This window comes from Haemorhous mexicanus, chromosome 2 (assembly GCF_027477595.1).
Source record: "Haemorhous mexicanus isolate bHaeMex1 chromosome 2, bHaeMex1.pri, whole genome shotgun sequence".
Classification (NCBI taxonomy): domain Eukaryota; kingdom Metazoa; phylum Chordata; class Aves; order Passeriformes; family Fringillidae; genus Haemorhous; species Haemorhous mexicanus.
The window spans coordinates 51771390-51795274 of NC_082342.1; the positions used below are offsets into that span (position 1 = coordinate 51771390).

Here is a 23885-nt window from a genome sequence, read left to right on the forward strand (position 1 = left end):
GTTGGGGTTTATGACTGGGTAGTACCAAACCAAGCTGCGATGTGTATATTTGAAAAGGATAATACAAATTCTGACTAAATGGAAACCTGGTTCTAGGGGTAGTGAGAATTTAACATTTCCTTTCAGGTTTTGGTGTAGGAAGAGCTAAAGAAGCAGTCTACAATTTCTTGACCTTCACAAATTTTGACCTAATCTTCTTTCTCAAAATAAATAAACGAAAAGCCAGCTGAGAGCTTATGTGTGGGAGTGAATGGCTATGACACTTTACCTTTTTCCACCAGGGCAGGGGTAACTTGAGTAGATCTTGCAGTTTTCTGTGAGTCCTGCAGATTTGGTGTGGTTCCTCCTACGGATACAGACACCAAAAGCACAGCTTTCACTGAAGATGGAAGCCAAGTGTCTAGTGCTCATGGTGAAGAAATCAAAAATATGATTAAGAGACACCCAAAGAGAGATTTAATCCAATCCTGACGCAAAGTGTGGTACTAAAAATTTGCAAAATCTAATTTTTTAAGCTAGGCTGTGATAATCCCAGTTATTTTTTAGGATGGTGACATGGTGAAGCAAGAGGTCTTCTGAGCTCTTGGGAGGTTTCCTCTGCAGATATGGAGGATAGAAGCTTGTGTCATTTAATTGAAGGCTTTCACTCTTATTTAATCTCGTGCCTCCCGGAGCAAAGTTCTTTAAGAAAAACACTAACATAACATTCAGCAATTTGCTGTTGCTCTGTGGGGATTTTTTTCCCCCCTAAAACTGGTTTTGCCCATCTCCTTTGTGTTCAGGGAAAATTAGTGAGCTACACTTATTGCAGCAAATCAGCTGAGTCCCCTCCTCCTACTTCAGGTCAGCAGAGTGCCAAGTCCTTATTTTGGGCTATGCCCACCTTTGCCCTGGGATAAGGGCAACAAAAGTAGTTTGAAGTGTGTTAGACCTTTCCTTATTAGTTCAGTGTGTTTTATACACAAGGGTGGAAAGATTGTTTTTAAATCAGCATGTCTTGAGGTTTGTGCTGCAAATGTTCTGTTCAGAAAGCGACCAGCCTCACTGATCTGTGTGAGGTGTGTAGTACCAGCTAGAGCCAGGAACTGGAACTCTTGGGTTTTAGAAGTACATTGCATTATTGAGCTGTAAAGTGCACACCACATAGTTCAGCAGAGCTAAGCAGCCTGTGTGCTAGGGGAACACTTCCAGCAATAAACCTGAGCTGAATAAATTCCTGTTTCCTGTAGCTGGGGAATATCCGCATGACACTGATGAATTCTGCCAGATCACATGTCGGAGTTCATGTTTAATGTTGAAATTTAGTTTTGGAAGGGATTTACTAAATCAGTGCTGTTATGGATGGGGGAGCATGTAAGTAAACAGAGATTAATTGATTCAGGAGAATGAGCTCCTTGCTTGGAAGAAGATTGTGTGGATGGGATCCTGTAATGGCTGTCTGGGTGTCAGGGTAAAATATTGATGATGATTATTTCTGTGGTTCAGGTCACTGAAATGAATGAAATTATATCTTACAGAAGAAAATTGATTTGCATTAATTTCTGTTTGGGACGCACAATTAATAAGAGAGCTATTTATCAGAAGATACAGTACTGTGTCTCTTTGTATTTTACTGTAATATTTTGTATGTTCAATTTCTACACTGTTTTACCTAGGATCATTTAGAAAATTAAAAAATTACTTTCATAAATACACAAGAATGATCCAGCAATGAAAAAAACTCACCCTTCATCTGATCTCATCTGGTACATAATTTAAAGTGGCAAACCACCAGGAATTCAGAATTAGTAATACTTCACAGCTAATACTAACTTGTAAAGATTTCTGATTTTAGAGCATCCTACTGTATTGCAGAGCTATGAATTGAAATTTCAGTGTTAACTTATAAGTAATCCCAAATTTTCTATCTATATGTCTCTGGTTTTGAAGTAAGAAAGGCAAAAAATTAAGGATCTTTTGATATGAATGCATAGAAAGATAATTAGGTTTATTTTCTTTTAAAATCATTTAATATTTCATGCCTCCTGCCAGGCCAGCTGGGACTCCTTAAAAGCACATATTTTCAGGAGCTGACCAACATGTTTCTGGTGTGGGGTTTTGTTTACTTTTTTCCTTCTTTTTTTCTTTCTTTTTTTTTTTTTTTCCTCAGAAAATGCTGATGGGCCAAACTCACAACTCTTAAGTTTGGGTGAATTTTCAGTTTTATAGAACATTCAAATATATTTTGAAACTGGACCAGGATACCCCTGGAAGTTCAAAATAAAAGAATATAGTTTTGTTTATGATTTTGGGGAGGTTAAAAAAAGGTAATTATTATACCAAAAATGCAAGTAAAAGGAAAAAATCAAGCAATATTTTGGTGCTATTAAAATATTTTATTCTCCCAAATTATAGAGTAAAATATTATTTTTTGAACATTTTAATATCAAATTCATTTCCTTCTTGTGTGTCAAAAAAAAGGATTCTGTCCCCAGAACTAGAAATAACAAAGACTCAGTCCATTGGGACTCTGATTTTGACACTGATTTTAATGTGGAAGACAGGCTGGGATCACTGTGAGGGGTGTTCTCATGAAGCTTGTGACAATTATAATAAGCATGAGATAATGATAGATGAATATGGAAACATACAGATGGCAGCTGGTGGCCCATGAAAGATGCAGGAAGCCACATCCAATTTGTTGTATTGGTTCAGACAGGTTTATTGTCCATCAGTGTACTGTGGGGAGCATATTGTGAGTGTCTGGTTGCTCTGTCTTCCTTCCCTGAATTTTGTCTGGAACTTGTTCTGCTAGGAATAGCTTACTTTTAAAATATATATCTTATTGGCTATTGGTACTTTTGTTATTCAGTTTTGGGCCATGTCACATTTCCTCCACTGAATAGTGAGCCTTTCTTCTCGGCCTGTCTTCTCCCCTCCTTGAAATGAAACAGCCATTAGTGTTTTCAGGGGTTCAAGCCCACCCAGGTACCACGTGCTCTGTTTTCCATGGGTTTGGAATGGGTTGCCATGGGAGATGCTGCCCTGGGGCCAATGCTGAGGGTCCCAGCAGTACAGGGACAGCACAGGAGCACAGGTTGAAGGACTTGAGGTAGGATCCTGTTTAATGAAAATAATTGTGTGGGTGGTATTGGAAATCAAAGCCCATTCCCTTTGCCAGCTGGTTCAGGTTCATACCTGCTGTGCCAGAACTCCTCAGTGTCACTCCTGCCAGCCTGCTTTTAAATGGGAGGGATATTTCAGGGCCAGTGGTTTTCCCTTTGTACTCTAAGTGTTTGCTGGAGAACCTCAGCTCTGCTCCTGCCATTTTGCTGCCAGCAGCTCATTTCAGACACAGGATCTGGTATTGATTAGAATTGATTAACATTTCTATAGCCCAGTGCCATTGAAGCCACTTGACAGCTGGTAATTTACATCCTGAAGGGTAAAAGGTCTTGTCCTGAGTAATCCAAGGGATAACAGCAGCTGTTCTGCTCATGGGCTGTGGTGGTACCTAAGGGTCCTGAAGGAGGGGCTCTCTGCAAAGCACAGAGTCCAGTGTCCCCATGCTGAGGGTCTCGGGAGACCTTGCAAGGCGGAGAGGAGGAATGGAGGCACATCTCTGCCCTTGTAACTCTGGGTATGTATCTGCTGTATCAGAGCAGCTTCTGGAAAAAAAGTGTGTGAAGAAAACAAAATGTGCATTGGACATCCGTCCTCTTCTAGCAACTTAGCTCTCATTTGAATAATGGAAAGGTGTGAGCTCCTGTAATGAAGCATTTGTAATGAAAGCGGTGATCCAGTGATGCAGTTTGTGATCTGGTTTTGAAAAGACTGGTGACAACATTTGTTAGATTTCTTTCTAATTTCTTTCTTTATTTGTATTTCTGATCTCCGCAAAAAACCCCAAAAAACTCTTTGAGGCAACTCCAAAAGCAAAATAGAAAATGCAAGGTGCATGCACAGAATCCTCCAGACTTTACTTGTACTTGCTTTTGTTTCATCAGGCATATTAAAAGTCACTTGAAAGATTTTTAGTTTTCTTGTGCTCAATTTCTTCATCCAAAAAATATTGGAAATGTCCTTTCATTTCTTCCCTCTTTGGAATCTTTCGAAGGACATAGATGTGACTAGCTAGCATTTTCTTTCATTCATTAATTGAAAGCCTGGAAAGTTTTGATCATTAATACCCATATCTTTTCTTCTGGCTGTTTATATGGCATTCCTAAAAGACAGAGGTTAACATTGCTGAAAAACAGTTTTAACCTATTTAATCAGAATGATTTCTTTCCCTCAGGCAGAGGTCACTGTTATGATTGCCATCATTCTCCTTGTTCCTCACTCATCAAGGGGGTTTTTCAAATAAATAATGCGGACAAGGACTGAATTTAAAGGAAATGCAGCAGCCTCTTCTTTGAGGCACTCTTTGCATTACGAAGAAGGAAAGTGTGCTAGGGCTAGACTTAATCAAGTACTCCAAGTGTTTGGGTTTACCCAGGCATATCCTCTTCTACTTTGTTGTTCAGGGTACCCTGAGAGCTCACAGGTAGTTTTACCTGGCCCCAGTTCCCAGAAGGCTGTTGCCACCATGGGACTCGGGAGTGGCGGCACACGTACTTTGGGCGCAGGTGCCTGTGTGTCCATCCTGGATGTCTGAGTGGCTGTGGGGAGTCCTCAGTTCAGGTTCTGTATCACCATTAGTCAAAAATTGATCAAGTGCCCGTTCTCCCTGCTTCAGCTCCACTGACTCCAGGGGCTGTGGGCCTAGGCCAGGTAGGGCATGCTTCCATCTCCATCTGGGCTCTGTCTCTTCTCTTTCCAAGGCAGCTGCTCCATTTCTGAGCAGCAGTGCTCTGTGCTGCTTGTGCAGGCTCCTCAGCCAAGTCCTCCCAGCTCACCTACCAGGGTCTGAGCTGGTAAGTATCCTGCTGCTGATTGCTACTTCTGAGCCACTGCACTGTGTGCCTAAATAAGACATTTTTGAAAGTACTTTGCACTTAAATGACTTGTCAGTTTTGCTACAGTTAGCTGGTATTATTTGTCAGGCTGGGGTGAGTTCTGGCATATTGCATTTGACTCTTCTTCATACAGGGTATTGCAATACCATTACAACATTTGCAAACACTATCTGCTGTTTGGCTGGGCGGTAATGAAAGTGCTGTGATGAGTCTGAACTGGGTGGCAACCAGGGAATCATGAAATTATGCTCACTTTAAAGGACTTGAAAATTCATCTGGGAAGCATCTTTGCAGGTGAATGGAATAGCAGTCCATTTGGTTAAATTTGCCTTGGGTCTGGGGATATGTAGAGGTCGTGGTAAGATTCAAATGCAATTACATCAGTCATTCAGAATGTAATAGTTTCCAATATCATATATTCTGCTCAGTACTGCCTATGCAAGTAGATAGAGGGAAAAAAAATAGCCTAAGGGAATGCCCACATTTTCTTAGACAATCAGGCCACTCGTTTTGCATGGGTGTCTGTGTTCTGTGTGCATGTGTAATCCATTACTTGCAGCCAGCTACTATTCTCTGGAACAGGCAGAAGCTAAAATATGCTGTGGATTTATGCTGTGCTGGTCCTTTTTTGACTGACCGACTGACTGACTGTCTACTATCTAGGTGGATGTGTTTTACATCCCCCTTGTATTATAAATATGTCACATAAAAAGTACATAGGAGGCAGCAACCTTAGATAAGATTGTAAAATACTTTTCTTTACACAGTTTCCTGGATTTAGGTGGCCGGCATGTAGTGAAACATTTACCTTTCTAGATGAGAAATTCCAAACATGGCCCATGTCCAAAGATGACAACCTGATTTTAGAGGTTTTACAGATTCCCTAAACAATATTTTTGAGAGAAGAAAGTGGAAAAAGAAATGTTAGCATTTAATGTGATTTTTAGGATGCTTCCCTGGGAAGGTGGGAATCATGTGAAACTTTGAACCTGATGGCCTGATCATGTTTGCGCTACAGGGGTTTCAACATGCTACAGATTTTGGGGAAATGATATTGTGGTCATTTGAAAACCAGCTGATGTTTGTACGCAGCACAAATCCCATGAGCCCTGCTGTCAGTCTCCATGGGAGTCAGGTATGCTTGCAAAACCAGTCAAGTTTTATAATTAGCTGCCTGATCCAGTGCACTACTCCAAGCTGTCTCAGAAAGCTTTCCAACAATTTCAGGGGATGCAAGGTCACGGCAAACAGACCTTTTTCTTGTAGCAGCTCGAGCCCTTGTGCTCCCTGTTTGCCGTAGGGGATGAATGTCCTTAAAGTAAATAAACTCAGCTCCATATAGGGAGTTCTGAAGAGCCTTTGAAGATTGGTGCCCTGTCATCTCAGTGGGGATGTCAGAGCCCTGGAAACTTTTCTATGGAAAAGTCTCCAAGAAGGCATGCTCCATCCTCCTCTCCAAGTCTGCTGACGCTGCAGGTGCTTGCACAGATCCATGTAACCCCACTGCAGGGAGTCGCTATTAAAGTTGCATGGTGGAGCACTCAAAGCCAAATAAAAGTCAAGAAAAAGGTTAAAGACACAGTTTTACTCCCCCCATCCCCTTCCCACCCTGTATTCATTCTGTTACTTTTCAGCTGCCTCACTGCAGCACGTTTTTTTTCCCCTGGGAAAGCACAAATAGGTTAGAGAAGAGTGCCCAGGGAGAGCAGAGATGCCACTCATGTGAGTCCTTGTTCCCAGGGACTGCCCTCGGGATGCACTGGGAGCGGTGCCATCGCTCAGTGAGCAGCATGATGGGGAGCTGGGAGTTACATGTCTGTTTTAAGGAGGAGGGAGCAGGTGGAGCTGCTGCACTTGCAGAGAGGACAAGGACTCCCAGCCTGAGTGCAGAGCCTGGGTGGCTGCTGCTCTTGTGGGAACAGGGGCTTAGAGGTCCCTGTGAGCAGTTGAGGACTGGCTGGCAGTGTTAGCAGAAACAAATCTGAAAGAGGCATGCAGGGCTCAAACCGGACAGATTTCTTGCTGGGAAGGCACATCACACGTTTCTTGCTTCAGGGGGTTACTCAAAGTTGATTGGTGTGTGTGCTGGGGTGCCCTTACCCGTGCTGGAAGAGTTTATTCTGCAAAAGTCTGAGGGCTGTGGTGTGGGGCAGGATGGCCGCTGGTGGGGATGGAGCATGACCAGCACGTGTTCTCCTTACCAGCTGCAGCCTTGTCACCTGTGCCCATTCCCCAGAGCTGGTGTGCATGTCATGCTCCTGGGCCAAGACTTACCTGTGCAGACTATGGAGACTGCTTTACATATGTCTCAGCAGCTGGCAGGGAGGACTCACTTTTTGGCTCAGTGTGTTAGTGACTGCTGAGAAAAGTGTCTGGCTCCTCTTTTCCTTACAGCCTTGTGAGCGGAAACATTTGGAGAGCTCATTACAGACTTTCTCCCAGCTAGCCCTGGGGGTAGATCAGGTGGTATTTGCTTCCTTCAGGGATGGGTTTTCCTGCCCCTTATTTACTGGGGCACATTTCCTGTGAGACCTGTGAGAGGGCTGGGCTTTCCCGTAGCTGCTGCCGCAGATATGCTGAATGTCCCCACCACAGCAAGGCCTCAGGCTGGAGAGCTGCATTAGCGTGCTAATAAGAAATAAACTAATGAGTTATAAGCTAGTAAGTGTCTGAGGAGAGTCCAGAAGTAGCTTATGAACAGCTAACCTGCAGATTTCTGCATGACACCCAGTGTGGTTTAAGCCTGCCTTCTGCCTCCCCGGACACTTGATGTGCTGGTGCAGCACACATCTTCCTCCTGGTCACCTCTCCTTAGGCAGCAACGTGCAGGGTGCCGTGTGTGACCTGAGGACTTGCTCCAGGAGCAGCAGCTGAAGTAAGAAGAGCACATCAGCTGTGTTTCTTCCTTTCACATGGAGTGCATGCTGCCTCTCTGGACCACATGAGGGGATTTGCTGCTGAGAAGCCCCCCAGTGCAGGTGGCTGCTGACGCTGCTGGACTCTTTAAGCAGCACCTGCTTTTTGCTCTGGTGTCAACAGTTGTGCTGCTAAAAACAATAGGAAGTTAAACTCTGCAGATGTATTTTCAGAGTATGTTTCTTATCATACAGATCACACATCTGTATGGGATACTCAACATTGTCTCCAGCATAATTTATCCTCTGCATCAGATAGACACCAAATATCCTTTAGGAAGCCTAAGCTTGAGGAGGAAGCATTGCTTATGTTTAATGAGGCCAGTTAGCATGAAGCAATCCACCTGGCTACAGAAACAAGTTCTATGGGATGTTACTTCTGCTCTCTTCAGATATTTGGTAGAAAGCTGAAGCATTCCAGTGAGGTTATAGCTAAATGCCTATTTTAGTCACTGGGTGTACAAACTACAGGGAAGAAAAAAAATAGATGTTTTTTGCCTTTCTTTGAAGAATTTATATCCTTGTTTAAAAAGAACATCAAAAACTGAAGGTGCAAAAAATAACCATGGAAATAAGAAAACACATTTGCAGGCACTGAACACCTCAAAGAAAGCCTGAGAGGTGGCTTGATGTCATATATAAACTCAGCCATAAAGGGATAGTGACAGTAAAAGACTGGTGAAGAAAGGACTGTCAAGGACTAATAGTTGAAAGCTGATACCATTGAAATTCCAACTGGAAGCAAGTCACTACTTCTATGGCTCAATTAGGGAGCTAACGAATGAAATTTAATAACTCCTCATATAAAGAGGTCAGACCAGATAATTGGTTCATTCCTTGGGGCTTAAGTTCCTCTGGGCTGATGTACCTTCCATGGTTTCACCAAGGAAAAAATATGTAGTAACAAGCAAATGTATTTCCTCAACTCTGAACCAATTAAAAAATGTTTTCTTTGGTCTAAACTCCGTTTCAGAGTGTCAGAATTTTAGAGGCATTTCTGCTTCAATTTTTGGTAAAGTTATTCTGAGACCAATTATCTCTGAATTATTACTGTGTACAATTTAGCAAGCATACATTGATTTTAAATAGATTCAAGAAAATCTTTGGAAAATAATATGAATGAAGAATCTTTTAAAAAGCTAACGTTTCTGAACTGAGCACTAGTTTTATCCTTTGGGAAGGTAAACAAATTATTTTGCTTTCAGACTGGTAGAAATCAGGAGTAATTAAACTAAAGTCAGCAGAGTGACTTTTGTCAGGTTGGATGTAAGCTAGTTTGTATTTCAGGCCACCAACAAGGATCATTGTAAAATGTTCTCCTTGTGGCTTTTCTGATTTCAGCTGTTTATTAACACTGCTTAAATTATTCATGATGTGTAGCTTATAACTTATCTGATAAATTTGAGTTCTTTTTCTATCAGTGAAAATTCACAGAAATTTGCAGAAAGGAAGGATTTTCAGCCACTGAGTGTTTGTGGAGTTCACTTTGACTACCTGCATTTTGCAGCCTGTGGGCTGGTGGCCAGTGGGTCATGTTCATCACGTGGCACTGCCCCAGCTGGGCTTAGGCATGGCTGTCTTCCCAGCAGGATGAATAGGCACACCCAGGGAACTAAAGTCCCTTCAGAAAGGGACAGGGAGTAGAGTTTTTCTTGTTGGGGTATGCAAGACCTGCAGGGCCGGCTCTGTCTCAGCTCCTGCAGCTGGGCAGTTCTTGGATCGGACCAGGGTCTCCTGCCTGTCTTCTGCCCACTCCTTTCCCAGCTTTTCCCCTCTGGGGCCCTTACTCTGCAGTGTCCAGCATGTGGAGTCATGGTCACACTGGAGCCCTGCCGCCTTTCCTCTGCCCTGCCAGCTGCCCGTCCCTGAGCTCCAGCGTGGGGCTTCCTGCTGTGGGAAAGCAAAATGCCAGAGTCTGCTCATAAAGTATCTTTTTCTTGTGTGCATACATTCACGTGCATATATCCACATGCACGTGTGTCTCCCTATGCACAGTTACGTATTCATAAGGAGTAATTGGAAACCAAAGTCTGGGGACTGCAGGAAAAGCCTCTGCTGCCTGGTTCTCCTTCTCATAAATTTTCCTCCTGTGTGAGAGGGGGAAAAATGTGTGGGACGAGCATGCATGCATTCATTGTTATGTACAGGGGGAATTTGCATTGCCTGGTGTGTTTGAATTAGTACATTGATAAAAATGGGGTTTTGACTGTTTGGAATTGTTACACTGAAGCACTGTGCTTGGTGTTTCTCTTGCCTTAGTCTCTGTGAAGCAATTCTCAGAATAGCCTCAGACTTGGAATGTCTGAATTTAATTACTGTTAACACTAGAAATATTTAGTCCCATTTGGGGGAGGAAAAAACCACAAATTTTCAGGAGCGGAGGTAGCTTGTAAAGATAGCAGCATTGAGAAGTTTGTTAGCTGGTCTGTAGTAATTAAGCTTATTTCCATAGCAACATTATCAGTTCAGCTCCAGAATTTTAAGATTTTTATGTGCCTGGTAATTAGAACTAATATCCTAATTTTAGTAGAGATATTACGTTTTTGTTTGGCAAGAGCCTTAGCCTTGTAACTAGGCAAACTGATTGAAGAGTGAAATAATGTTCTATTTTTCTTGATTTCTCTTTCTTGGATCGCTTCAGACTGCTTAACCAGTTAAAAGCAGATCACTGCACTCTGCTTTGTCAGTACATAAGACTGAATTTACCATTGAGGAGAAATGTATATATATCTATATCTATGTAAAATGTGGTTACAATTATAAAAGCTTGCCTATCTGTGCAGTCCATAGAAAAAGACGAAGGCAGAGCTGAAGAACAGCAATTAAGAATTCCCATACAGTTCTGGTCTAAATTGCTCCAATATAACATGGCAGTGGCCTCTCTCTCTGATGAGGGTTTTGAATGAGTTGCTGCTGAGCCCAGGAAGGGAGAGTATCCTGCCTGCTCACGAGCAAGCCATGGTGCTGTGCTCTTGGGATCTGCAGGGAAAGGAGGCCCCCATCCTATCTCAGTCTCACTTCTCACCAGGGTTCCTTGGTTTCCATGAGGTCTGTGATCCTTTCCAGGGCAGAGTGCCATTTTTCCACTGAATTTGGTGGAATGACTCCAGTTTATACTATTTGGTCCCCTATGCCCAGACTCTGCCTATTTCACATAACCAGCCTGGCAGAGTATACTATTTCATAATTACATACATGTTTGCCTTACAAATTAAAACATAAGTTTTCTACTCATTAATGTTGTCTATGAAAAGAGTTATGAAAAACCAAGCAGCCTCAGTGTGAGAACTTGGGTTTGTGTGGGTTTGTGTCCTCCATCCTCTAATCCCTCTCAGCTCCTGCAGCATGCCGTGTTTGCTTTATTTTCCCAGCCTGGTGGATAAACATCACCTCAGGCTGTGGCTGATGTGAGTTAGGTGTGTGGGGACAGACAGCAGACTATTGCCTTCCAGGATGGACAAAATACTCCTCTCTGTCTTCTGTACCTAGCCAGCCTCTAATTTTCACAAGACCTGTCAAGACTTCTGCCTCTGAGACCTCTTTCTTCCCTGAACCCAGCTATCAAAGTTGCTTAAAACGGGCCAAGAGGTTCAATGTTGGCTAAGGAAGGAAGGATTGACAAATGCCATACGACGTAATTTTGTAATCCTCCATTTCCTTAGAAGCAAGGCTAAAAAGTCTGCAGTGTTTTGACAATAAATCCCTGCATCTAGGCAGAGTTCACAAATACCAATGGGTAGATATCTACCTACTGGGTTAACACGCTTTGGGAGAAGTTTTAAAGATTTTTTTTTTCCCCTATAGTCAATTTGTTTTTTCAATTCACTCTTTAAAATAAGGCTAACATTGGAAACACACCACTTCGAGTGGCACAGCAGGTTCAGCATATGCAGGGGTATAGCAGGGGTATATAGTGGAAAATAGCTGTGGCTCCTGCTGCTAATGAGTTCTGAAGGTAAGAGAACAGTTAATGTATTCATAACAGACTTATACTCAAAGATTTGTAAATAATGTATGGTTTTCTGTGACTGGGAAGCCAACTACCATAAACCTTGGACCCAAGTAGAAAATAATTTTGTAGCAGCAAAGGACTTTGGATTTTGCAGATGCAGCAATTCAGCTATAATCCCCCTGGTGGGGAAAAAAAATTATTTATTCAATTTACCATGGAATATCTGTAGACTTATAATTCCATTTTTATGGCCTCCTGGCGTTCTATCACAACTTGGCATCTACTTTCCCCTAAGGAAAATAAAACTCCTTGCAGTATGACCAGTATTTTGCCAACTTGTATTTATCTGTGAAAAAAATACTATTATAAATCTAAATTAAAGACAGCAGAGAAATACACTGTTGGCATATGACCTCCCCACTGGTGATAGATTTGTGTGTAAATTGGCAGATAGTAACTATTCTTAGGAAATACTAGTGAAATAGGCAGACATACTTTGCATGAGAATCATGGTGGCCTTTGGGAGTCTGAAACACTGATTTCTTTTACCGTGGATTTCAATGACTGAACTACTGTTAAAAGTATGAAAAAATCCATGCAAATGCTTTTTTGTAAGATTGCAATAAAAATCAGAATGGCTGCTCAACAAAAGGCAATAGCAAAGGGGACAGCTTATGGACCGGATTAAAGGGAATTGTCTTTGTTCCCAGTTGAGCTGTTTTTATAAAGGTAAGATGAAGGTGTGAGCAATGCATTGCTGTAACCAAGACCTATTCCAAAGTCTGAGCATCGATGGCAACCTTTCTACATACAGTGAAGTAGCATTGCTTGTGCTCCATAAGAACAAAATGATTGGAGCATTGCCCAGAGAAGGGCCATGGAGCTAGGGAAGGCTCTGGAGCTCAAGTCTGATGAGGAGCAGCTGAGGGAGTTGGAGGTGTTTAGCCTGGAGAAAAGGAGGTGGAGGGCGGGATCTTATCACTCTCTACAACAGAGGAGACTGTAGCTGGTTGGGGGTTGGTCTCTTCTCCCAGATAAGAAGTGACAGGACAAGAGGAAAATGGCCTCAAGTTGTACCAGAAGAGGTTTAGACTGAAAATTAGAAGTTGCTTCCTGTAAAGGATGGTAGAGCTTTGGAACAGACAACCTGGGGAAGTGGTGGAGTCACCATCCCTGGAGGTATTTAAAAGATGTGTGAAGTGGTATTTGGTGACATGGTTTAGGGATGGATTTGGCAAAACTGGGTTAATGGCAGGAGTCTATGATATGAAGGTCTTTTCCAGCCCAAACAATCCTTTGATCCCTTTGATTGGCTCAAACAAGGCAATTCTGGCTCTAGAAGGGGAAGTGGACAGATGAAGGTCATGGTGATGAGAGACAAGAAATGCTGGTTGCTTGTTCCTTGTTCTAAGTTTGTGTGATGACACAGCAGCTCTCTGGTGAATTCAGCCAAGCTGTCTTCACTTGGGAAAGTTTTCCTCCTTGCTGGAAGCCACACTCTTGGAGGAGACGGAGGGTTTGAAGCCCCTTGCTATCAGACAAACTATGGTCTTCCTTTAAAATTCACTTTGGGCTTTTGGACCTATGTTACTGCATTGATCTACAGCTCCTGTGAGACTGTAGAATGTTATTCAAAGTTCCTAATTATTCTCAATTTTAGTAGCTGGTAGGGAGGCCTTGGCCTTTTAATATATTTTCTTTTAAATTCCTTTGCAGTTTTTTTTAACATACTTTGGGTTTTGAAGACAATGGTTGAATTAATAGTTGGAGATATATTTTCCTGAGGTGTGTTTCCATGTCTCTTGGCTCCAGGAAGGGGGTCAGTACAGAGAACAAAGAGATTTCTTCCCACTGACCTCAAAATTTTGGTAAGGTAATGACCAGATAATTCTTTATGAGGATACGGCAAAATAAATTAATTTTATGAGCTAGTTTGGGCCTTTGTTCAGTGAAAATTTGAGATCTAGAAGTTGTGTCCAACAGTGCTCATAAGCATAATTTGCAAACCGCAGTTTCACAAAGATTTTATGAACTATCTATGGACATTTCCTGATTGACAGCAAACAAGAAATTGCACTTCTAAAAATTTTGCTTTCCTAGGAGACTGTATCCAAAGAACCTTTTTTTAAGTGCTGGTGCCCTTAGCAGCAACACATAGCTTGCTGAAATGAAAGAACAGCTGAAAAATTATATATGTTTATAGTTTTTGCTATTTCAAAAGAAGTGGGTCAAAATGTGCCTTTTTGCTCATGAAACATAGTAACATTTTGCCTTCATGATTAAGATAAATCACCTTGGCTATCTTCCTGTGATAACTACGTATTAGGACTGACATTTAGGTACAAACTGGTGGGAATCTGGTCTGCTGCATACAAATGAGGAGGCCCCTATGCAAAAGGATGTCTTTGGCCTCTCTCTGTGTGATTCTTACACCTCGTGCATGAAACACAGAATTGTGGAAAGGTTTTTTAAGGCTGCGGTGTGTTGTGGGATTTATTGTGAGGAGTAGTGAGAACCGGAAAGCCAAAGTGGCCTGTCATATTTTGTCTGATAAAGGGATTTGTATGGCCTGCTGCAAAAGGTAAGTGGGGTAGTGTTTCTGCCTTAATGGAGAGTGCTTAGTGGTAAGTAAGAAAAAGAAGAATTGGCAGTGTTTCTTTGCTATAAACTTTATAGGTAGGACATCAAAATTTACAATGCAAAATCAAATAAGGTCTTTCCCCAGGAAAGATTCCTATTAACTGGTGCAGAATATGGGGATTACTTTTGCTAAGTATGTTTGGGAGACATTTTTTCTATTCTCTCTGCACTGTGATTGAGTGGACAGAGTAGTTAAGTTCTGTTAATGGGGAAGGTGAAAAGTAAAGGATAGTAAGCGTTTCTGGCCTGAAATGGAGGAATTACAGGGAACCGTAAAGAGAATTTCTTTGAAGATTTAATGGAGTATTAGTGGCTGGTATTTCCTTATGGTGCCAGGAACAGGATGGTGAACTCCTGGATCAGAGTTAAAATTGAAGAGGAGGCTGTCAGCTAGGAAGAAAAGCTACCCAGGAGGCCCCAGACTCAGGAGCACTTGGACTCGCAGCCATGGATGCACATGAAAGCTTTAGTTTAGTTCTTTTCCCCCCACATTCTTTGAATAAATCCTTTCATTTTGCAAGGCTGTCCTGCATTGTTGCAAGGGAACATACCTCTGGATACAGCCAAGTCTGCTCACACGTAGCCACACAGAAGGCAGAAGGGTTTGCAAATGTCAGCTTCTGTCTCAGAAGCTTCTGTGTGTTGGTCGCATGACTGGAAGAAAGGGAAACTCGTTGGGATCTGATCAAAGAGTGATAGCAGGAAACCTGCTAAAGTTAGGGTACCTGCTAAAGACAGGGATGTGGTCTGATAGCATTTAGACTTCATAGCACATGAGAGCTGTGTTATGACTTAAATACCATCCTTCTGTCGCCCAAATTAAGTACCTGAATTGAGTGTGTTGTTGCATATGGTTGTTGAGAATGTACCTTATTCCCTTTCTGTTTATTTTAGTTTTCAATATCTCATATACAAGATGACTTGGCAGCTCTTTCTTTGCAATTTATTTCTGTATTGTTGACTCATTGTCCATGAGAAAGTGAAAGGGAGATGAACTGCAACTGGCTCTGTGCTTTTCACCCTACATGATCTCTGAATGCTTGACATGACCGTGCCCCACTTCAGACGCCACTGCAATATGTACACTGAGTAATTGTGCAGTGATTGGCTGGGTTGAGACTGCAAGTGAAAAACACTTAATGAGTTTGCAATTCCAGCAAGCCTTTGGTGAAGCAGTTCATTGGTAATTCTGTTAGTGTTTGTTTATGGAAGGAGAGCTTCTCACAACAGGTTTGAAAAGCAAAGGAAAGCATTTTCAGACCACAGGAGTACTCAGTTATGGTCATTTAAATGACCACAAAAGAGGGCTTGTCAGGTAGCAGCTTGGCTGGTTTAATTTTAAAAGTATTATTCAAGAAAATACTTGGATTAACCTGAAAAGATGGACTACAGAACAAGGAGGTTTGTCTTCAGCTAACTAGAAAATTATGTGTTCAATACTGTAAAGAAATATTACAGGTAAAACTCTGATCATTGTTTATTGCTTCAGGGCAATTACACTGATGTTAATAAAATCAGTAATGGAGATGGAAAGGAACATCTATTGCCCAGGTTATTTAAGATCTACATCGCTGCAGAACAATTTTATTATTCTTTGTCATAAAAAGCAGCAGTGCTCAGTTAAATCACTTAGAGGAACTAAAATACTGATAAGTTAATACTGATCCTTCTAATTATTGAATAAATTAGCATAAAGGAAATAAACTATGCAATCCTGGACTTAAAAGAAGATGATTTTATTGGAATGATAATTCCTTTAATTGTTTCTTTTCTTAGTATTCAGGTGTGATTTTTTTTTACAGCTGACAATAAAAGAGATATATGGAAATCAAACCAATTATTAAAATATAAAATGTAGAAGTAGTTGCTTGCTCTTTGATTCAATAGATATATTTACTTTCAAATAATTTATGAAGACAAGTGCATTCAGAGAAGTTCTAAAAATTTTGTCCTTTTCAATTCACATCACAATAGTGCTTCCATTAGCAGTGTACCCACATTCCAGAATTCACATATTTTTCTGTAAAATTCATAAAGTCATGTTAAAAAAGCAGCAGGCAAGAATTCTGTGAAACTATTTCACAGAAGAAATTGTAGAGGTGATAATTGAATTTTTTTCCTGTTTTGGTATATTGGCTACTGCCTTTTTCTCTGCTTTCTTAGATGGGTTTTGTAGCAGTTGATGCCAGTATGAGAACGGATGTGTGTAGGGAGCCAGAGCAAGAAGTTGTCGTTGGTAGTGTGACCATGAGTCACAGAATATGTCAAGTTTGAAGGGACCCACAAGGATCATAGAGTCCAGCTCCTGGCCCTGCACAGGACCATCCCCAAGAGTCACACCCTGGGCCTGAGAGCATTGTCCAAATGCTTCTTGAGCTCTGTCAGGCTGGTGCCTGACCACTTCCCTGGGGAGCCTGTGCCAGTGTCAGTGCCCAGCCACCCTCTGGGTGAAGAACCTTTTTCTAATACCCAACCTAAACCTCCCCTGACACAACCTCAGGCCATTCCTTCAGGTCTTGTCACTGGCACCAGAGAGAAAGAGATCAGTGCCTGCCCCTTTTCTTCCCCTCTCAATGAAATTGCAGACTACAAAGAGCTCTCCCCTCAGTCTCCTCCAGGCTGAGCAGACGAAATGACCTCAGCTGCTTCTCTTGTGGTTTCCCCTCCAGACCCTCCACCATCTTCACTGCCCTCCTTTGGACGTTCTCTAATGAGTCTCATCTCTTTCTAAAGTCTCATAAGTTTCAGATGTCTTCAAACTTCAGCAATGTGCTGAAAGAGGGAGGGGAAATAAAAATAGATGAATGCTATCAGACTTGCCATTGCATTCAGAGGACTCTTATTGAATTAATTTGAAATCTGTGCATTGATCAGTCCTGAGTTTGGATGACTGGCACTGTGTTGCAAATAGCGGTGAAAACTGCTGAGGATGTTGTCTAACCTTTCCTTGTAATGGCAGCATCAATCACTCCATGATTAACACGCTCACAGGCACTTTTTTCATCTTCTGCTATAGCATTTCTTCCAGTAAAAAAAAATGGATTAACAGCTGAGCGCTGAAGGAAGAGTCTTCTCTGAAAGAGACTCTGTGAAAGTCCATGGAAAACATAATTTGTCATGTGTCACCTGGAATAATGAAGCATAGAGAGATACTCTCCTCATCCCTCAGAAGCAATAGTTTTAAAAATATAAATAGAAATATATAAGTGACAATGAGGATTGTTTTTCCATTGAATACCTGTAACCAAATTATATAGTAACTTTGATTTATAAATGCATTTTTTTTTCTGGATGGGGAGAGATCATTCTAATCACATTTTCACAGCCAAAATCTCATTCTTCTGGGATATCAATCAAATATGTGCTTCCTCTCACCCCTGTCTTGAGCATGAATATTTATTTAGCAAGATTCAGGAAAAGTGTGTAGTAAAGAAATCTAACTTCAAATAGTTATATAAAGAGAGAAAACATGTAACTGCATACTAAAATATATCTTTTCATTTGTTAAATTTTCAGAATGCTCTTTTGAAGAAAAAGTAAATTTTCATCACTACTTATACTCTAAACAAATGAGTAAAGAAAAGCATACCAAATAGATAGCAGTGTAAGAGGTTACTTTAATTATTGTGCTCTTAGAATATTTTATGAGTATTTAATCTAATATTGCTTTTTCTCTGTACTGTCCTAAGAAAGATTATACAAAGATTTTCGTGGCCACTAGAATTTCCAAAGCATGTGTAATTCCCCCATCAAAACAATTCTGAGAAATTAGAAAGTGTTATTTACCCCCACCCTCTATGGCACACAGCACTTTAGCTGTCAACAGGTCACTGTCTTAAAGATTGCATTCTTTAGTGTTTTGGAGTCACTAATCCTCTGAGCTGAAAATTTCATTTCCTCTGACTTTTAAAGGCCAGAACTTCATCCTGCCACAGAAGCACTGTATCCACATCTGAAAGCTGCTCAGAGTGTTCAGTTCTCCCAGCACTGCATTGGCCCAAAGCTTGTGCTGAAGTGCAAGCTGCACCTCAGGCAATGAAACAAATAGAAAATCTATGCTAGAAAATAGAAATTAATTGAAAAGGTAGTTCAAATATAATCTAGACCGGTGCTTGTGTGAAAAAGCATACTGGAATTTTAATAGTTATTCTATAATACAAAGAACTTTCCTATTGACCTAGAGTGATTTTTTTTTTTCCCCCCATTTTGATATCTCTTGAAGGCTTTTGATGAACGGAGCAAGAGTCTTCCCCAAGGAACATCTTCAGCAGAAACCAAATAGTAAGTAATACAGGAGGCATGCAAGGTGCACCTTGCAGACAGCATCTCAATTCCACGTGGTCTGATGGGTACCTCCAGAAATTACACTGCCTTATAACTGTGAAGTAGCATATGATACTCAGTTTATGTGCAGCCCATGCTTTGTTTTCGGACTTGCACTGGTAGGGCAGTAATCCATATTTTTCAGCAAGCTTTCTGTGTCCTCTGCTCTTTGTCAGATGTACACACTAAATAAGAGCTTATAAAATAAAAGTATTTTTAAACATCTAAGTGTTCTTACCCCACTTCAGCCAACTGGCTTTAGGTGATTAATATTAGTCATGTCACAAGAAACAAACATTTGTATTGAAATTGAAACTAAGGGTCTGTTATAAACCAACTTCTGATCCCACACCTAACTTCCCATGAGGGAAGGCTCATCTTTCTGAAGTTGGTGTGCTGTATCTCAGCAGTGAATAAGGAATTTCTGGGAATGTAAGGGAAAAAAACTTGCGTAAAATCGTAAAAGCTCACCTATTTCATAGTCAGAAAATCTCAGTATGAGGTGTTTGCTCCAATTCTGAAAGAGGTGGACTAGACATCCCATGAGTACTTTATCTTTGGGGACTTCCTTTGGGCTGTGATTGTTTTGTGGGAAATAATAGGTCACCTGTGGTTATGTGCAGTAGACTCATCACTTAAAATGCAGAGGGGAGACAATTAATTAGATTTTTTTTGAAACTTGGCTGTAAAGGTTTGCCCTACTTTGTGACTGACACTTTAGGCAAATTATTTAGAACACTTGTGTATTAATTAGAAGCTGTAGATGTGATCATATTTCTTATCTTTTTGACAACGTGTGTTATGAGCAATGCAGAAAGAATGGTAACTCAGCAAACTGGTTGTGTATAAAAGTTGGCAAGGTCACTGAGGAAATTCAGAGTGACTGGGAGGTGTTAGAAATGTTCAGGGTCTTGGGGCAGTGGAATGTCCTCCTGTATAAAATATGCCAAAACTCCTGGTGTGTGTGAGAAGGATGTAGTAGGCAGGAAGCCTTTACACCTGCCATCCTTTTCCCTCTTTTGAAGTTCAAATTTTAGATGAGGTTTTGCACATCTAGGAGATAATTGCTTTCCAGTTTTGATAATGACTTTATATACCAGTTCTTCCAGTCATTAGACACAAATTGCAGTACTTTGCAAACAGAAGATCTGATTTATTGTCTGACCTGACTAGTAATGAAGCATTTGACTGTAGCTGGCCTAATTCCCTGCTGTGTAAGCATATGTAGCAACTTAGAAGTGAATGGCAATACATGAGATTGTGCTAGTGATAAGTTTGGCCCATTATTAATAAAATACAACAAATAAATAGCTTTTGTGCTCATAAATTATTTGAATATTCAGACCAGGACCTGGTGATAAGCAAATACAAGGAAATTTTTCCTCTGACACAAGAAATGTCAGATTTTTCCAAGAAACCCAAATGATTCTTATCTTCAAAAACAAAAAAATGTTGAGTTAGAGGGCCTTCTAATCAATAGGTACAACACTCAAAATGATGCATGATCCTTTATCAAGTGCAGTGCTGTTAAAACATAAAAGTTACTCATCCCCTCTGAGTGTAGACTTTGGGATAGGTGAAGGAATGTGTGATGCATTGTCCTGCCTTAGGCTGAATCCTCTGTGGAGATGGCTCCTGCTCTCTATTCACTACATACAGAGAACTAAATTTATTATCTTGGACTAGACAACTAAGTTTTGGATTGCTAAAATTAACTAAGTCCCACAGCCACTATCTTTATCTTCAGCCTATCTTTTTCTATTTTGTTTTTAATTTCATGTCTCTCCACTCACCCATTTTCTGTGTCTCCTGCAGTTTTTCTCAAAATCCATCATCCCACATCGTACAAGTTATTTCCTTTAATTTAACCATGATCTCTGATGCTGGAATGGCAAATGGGATTCTATGATACTTCTGCTCCACTCTATTTGCTGAAACATTGATTTTCCTAAAGCATTTAAGTACTGAAAAAAATCAATAGGGCTATATACAAGTAATATAAAGGCATCTTGGTAACTTATGGAGAAAGAGTCATTTTGACTGAGTTTCATGTCATTCACTGGGAGGGAAACCTGTGGTTTCTAGCTGAGGGCAAATGATAGCGCAATTCTCCCACACCCTGTGTTCCACACCTGCCCATCAAGGGTAACCACAGCCCCACAAGCTACAAGAAGACAGAGCACAAACTGGAGAAAATAGTGTGAATATCCCAACAAACAATAGGGGCTCCTGGTTCCCAGAAATGCCACTGTTTTCTTGGCTGACACATGCCCCGAGGAACATTACTGGGAGCTCCCTCATCAGGAGATCCAGCAGCAGCACCTCTTCCTTAGACCAATTATCCCTTCTCATTTCTGCCTGGCTTGTTGCAGGAGGGATGCGTCTGCCCAAGTCTGGTGTTAGGGAGCTGCTGTGAGCTGGGATGGCCTCTGCACCCTCTCAGGTGTTGGAGGGGATTTTTGGCATTATGTATAACCTTATATGTATAGCCTTGTATGGCATTATGTAAAGCCTTCTACCAGGCTCTGGCTCACTCCAGGTGTGTGTCCCCACCACTGCCTCCAGCTGCTCAGCTCCTGGTGGACAAACTTTCAAACCCTCACGAATGACGTCAGGGGAGAAGGAAGCCAGGGCTGCCACCATCTGAATGCAAAGGCAAACCCACAAGCCCAGCAGTGTTTTTCATCAGCAGCTCCACTGCCACTGTCAAAATGCATTATGAATGAACGGCCAAATATTTCACAAATGTAATGCAATAGGGCTCAAGCTCCAAGGCCAAAAATATCTAAGTGTAAAGATAACTGATGTTTGCAGAGATACCTTAAAAATTTGTCTCCTGGTGCATGTAATGGGATTTTTCCATCTGTTTGTCACATAGCTGAGGAATGCAAAAGCTAGAGTCTGGTAAGATTATAATCAAATTCATTTGTGTTTCAATTACTGCTGGGTATATTTTATTTCTGAGGCTGGGACAAGATCCAGAATTTTTAGCCTGAATGTGGATAATACAGGTTACAATTTTTTCCTCAAAATGTTAGAGTGCTTATTTTTCCTGTGTTTGACATTGTATAATCACAGATATTGTAATTATAGGTATTCATTTTTTGTGATGAAATGTGGCTAGTGTAACAACATTCTTTAAATAGATGTCTCTTTTTCAGTGTGAAAGAAACATTTGGCAGCATCCCATTCTGCCTTTTAATTGAGCCATGTGAAACATGTGAGCAGGGAGAAGAAAAGGAAGTCTTAAACCCTAGAACATACCAATTAGACATGTGTCTGTCATGTCCCAATCCTGGTATTAGTGCACATGTTTTTGATTCTGTGTTAGAGGTGCTGTAGTAAAATAGGAGAAATTCCTAGAAGGAATGACTAGCACAGTGATGGAGGTGGTGTAATGCAAGCAAGCACAGCAGGTACCTACCTCAGTGAATGTGACCAAGCCCCCAGTAGTAGGACCTAAGGATGTATGAGCTGCTGGAATTCTCTTCCCACATAGGTGCATCATCAGAGATCTCTGGAAGTGAAATGAAAACCTTTCCTAAGTGTCTTTCAAAGTGGTGGTAGAGAAGAGACAATTGCTTGATTTGTATTTCCTTGTTGGGAAGAGGTCATTTAAGAGACAGTGTAATTTTTTTATCTGTGCAAAGATATGGATGCATATGAACCTCAGAATGCAAACAGGCTGTCAGATTTCACTCCCTTAGTACTTGCAGTTCATTGCTTTAGGCCGTGAATGCCTGAGAGGATAAGTTATAGAGGTTTGCCTTCTTGTAACGTGTTCTGTTTGCCAATCTTAAATCTGCTTTTTATTCTATACCTAAAATCAGAAATTTGGTATAGGAAGGCCAGTCAGTGGTGTTATGTTAAGCACTGAAGCATCCTAAGGCAGTCTAGATGAGCTCTGTCAGGTATGCACTTCTGTGTGCTTCCCTCAAGGATAGTGATATTTTCCTTCAGAAAGCATAAAATTATTAACTTCACTGATGCAATTTTCTGTGATACACTGTAGGGTCCAGATTTTGACTTTCAGATAGATAATCCAAGTAATATTCTGTGAAAGATGGTCTGCTAATAGTCCAGCATCCAGTAAAGGAGAGCCTCTATGGAAATGTGGTATGAAACATCTAGAATAAACTGATGGGGAGAGCCAGATTGTGGATCCTTTCATGGCGTGGGATTTTGTCCCTGCAAAGGGCTTTCCACACTGTGAACTACTTTGTGATCTCCTTTATCTGCACGTGCTTGCTATGTGTCATTTTTGTCTTACCCTGGGACAAGGCCTCAAGCCCAGTGCTGGAGGGAAAAGCTTTCCCTAAAGGCTCCATAACTCCCAGCCTAGGCAGGTACACATTGCTGCTGGAATACACCAGGCAGAAATGAGAAGAGATAGGTGGTCTGGGTAGGAGATGTTGCTGTTGGAATTCCTGGTGGTGCTCTTAGGAGCTCCAGTGATGTTCCCAGAGCCTGACTCAGTCACGAACACAGTGGCATTTCTGGGAACAAGGAGCCTCTGCTGTTTGTTGGGATATTCCCACTGTATCCCCATTGTCTCTGCACTTGGTTGAGTTCCTATCAGACAGTCTTCCAGAGCCACAGCAGCCATCCTGCCCTTTGCACCAGCACACTTTGTCTTCTAGCAAAGCCTAGTAGCCAATCCATCCCCTTTGGAATTCTCGCCACTGGACTTTGCATTGCTTCTTTTCCATTGATGGAGTTGTCTTAGCAACAGCAAGAAATTTAGGGCAGGACAAGGTGTGATCTCTGTTCTGTACAGTGCAGTGCAGAATTCACAAGGCCATCCAAATGTTTTATGACAATAATTTCCCTTCCCTTCCTTCAACAGATTGCTGTGCTCCTCTTTTAGCAGCTGAACTTCATTTTGCTATTTGTGGCCCATTAGTACTGCTTCCAGGAAGGACTGACAAAGCCACAACTGAAATTGTTCACTTACAGGTACAGATGGCAGCCAAAGGACCTGCTGTTTTGTTGAACTGCACAGCTCTGGAGATTTTCTAGCCTCACACTGATTGTGGGTTGCTATGCTAGCAACAGCAGCATGTGACAAGCAGAAGTGCCACTGCTGTACCAAGTGCAATCATCACTGTGGCATCAGAA

The 23885-nt window shown here is 41.4% G+C and overlaps 1 protein-coding gene across 2 annotated transcripts in view; it reads left to right on the plus strand.

Annotated features, from left to right (window-relative positions):
* The window catches only part of MTUS2 (microtubule associated scaffold protein 2), a 265802-nt gene that overhangs the window by 40274 nt on the left and 201643 nt on the right, over positions 1-23885 (plus strand). The window contains exon 3 of one of the 2 annotated variants that reach the window (XM_059838810.1): positions 18667-18725. The exons of the other annotated variant lie outside the window; for it this stretch is intronic. The gene's annotated coding sequence lies outside the window, so the exon portion shown is untranslated. The remainder of the gene's footprint in view (positions 1-18666; positions 18726-23885) is intronic. 2 annotated transcript variants of the gene reach the window in all.